The following is a 1,154-nucleotide window of genomic DNA, read 5'->3' as shown; positions in this document are numbered from 1 at the left end:
AGTGGTGCTCGATGCAGCAGCAGGTCCGGTCGTCGCCCGACGTCTTCTCACCGACTGAAGTATTCGCAGCGGGTATCCCCTTCCCCCCCTCCCCCCCCCCCCTCTCGCATCACCAGATAACTGATGAGGAAGATTCAGCACCAGTTATCCAGTGCTTGTTGCGAGAGCGTCCATCTAAGGCTGCTGCTTCATCACCACTAACAAATCTAGCAACCCGCCTCCGAATTGCTTCGATGTCTTCCTTCAATCCGACCTGGAATGGATCCCAAGCACTCTAGCAGTACTCAGGAATGGGTGGCACCAGTGTCCTGTATGCGGTCTCATTCACATGTGAATCACACTTTCCTAAAATTTTCCCAATAAACCGAAGTCGACCATTCGCCTTTGCTACCACAGTTCTCACATGCTCGTTGCATTTCATATCGCTTTGCAGCATTACGCCGAGATATTTAAACGACTTTAATGTGTCTAGCGGGACACTATTAATACTTATCTGAACATTACAGGTTTGACCTTCGTACTCATCCGTATCTTCCTACAGTCACTCAATTACGAAACCTTACCGTATATTACAGCAAATAATCGAAGACTGCTGCCCATCCTGTCTCCCAAATCATTTTTGTCCATAGAGAACAGCAGCAGTCCTATCACAGTTCCCTGGGGCACTCCTGACGACACCATTGTCTCTGATAAACACTTGCAGTCCAGTTAGTTCTTCATCTCATAGTTTGCCTGCTTAGCTGGGTCTTCTGCTGCTGCTGTGTCTTTCCAGATCCCTGCTGCAGTTCCCGCCCTCCCACTGGCGGCTGGTCCTCCCCACAACTGATGGGACATTCCAGCCACTCAGGGGAAGAGGGTGCGGAGCAGCAGTTGCTGACGGCTGGCATCGTCATCATCTCTGCCTCCCATGCAAGTGGGCCTGGGTTCGATTCCCGGCCGAATTGGAGATTTTCTCCGTTCGTGGACTGGATGTTGTGTTGTCCTCATCATTTCATCCTCATCACTGACGTGCACGTCACCCAGTGTGGCGTCGTATGAAATAAAACTTGCACTTGGTGGCCGATTTTCCCTGAATGGGAAGCATACGCTCATTTCCATTTCATCTCATACTTTGAATACTGCAGACTGTTCGTAAGGGGCATTCGCACTGGCTT

This window comes from Schistocerca nitens, chromosome 3, assembly GCF_023898315.1.
Source record: "Schistocerca nitens isolate TAMUIC-IGC-003100 chromosome 3, iqSchNite1.1, whole genome shotgun sequence".
Taxonomy (NCBI): domain Eukaryota; kingdom Metazoa; phylum Arthropoda; class Insecta; order Orthoptera; family Acrididae; genus Schistocerca; species Schistocerca nitens.
The sequence above is the reverse complement of the archived record's forward strand: the minus strand, read 5'-3'. Positions refer to the sequence as shown.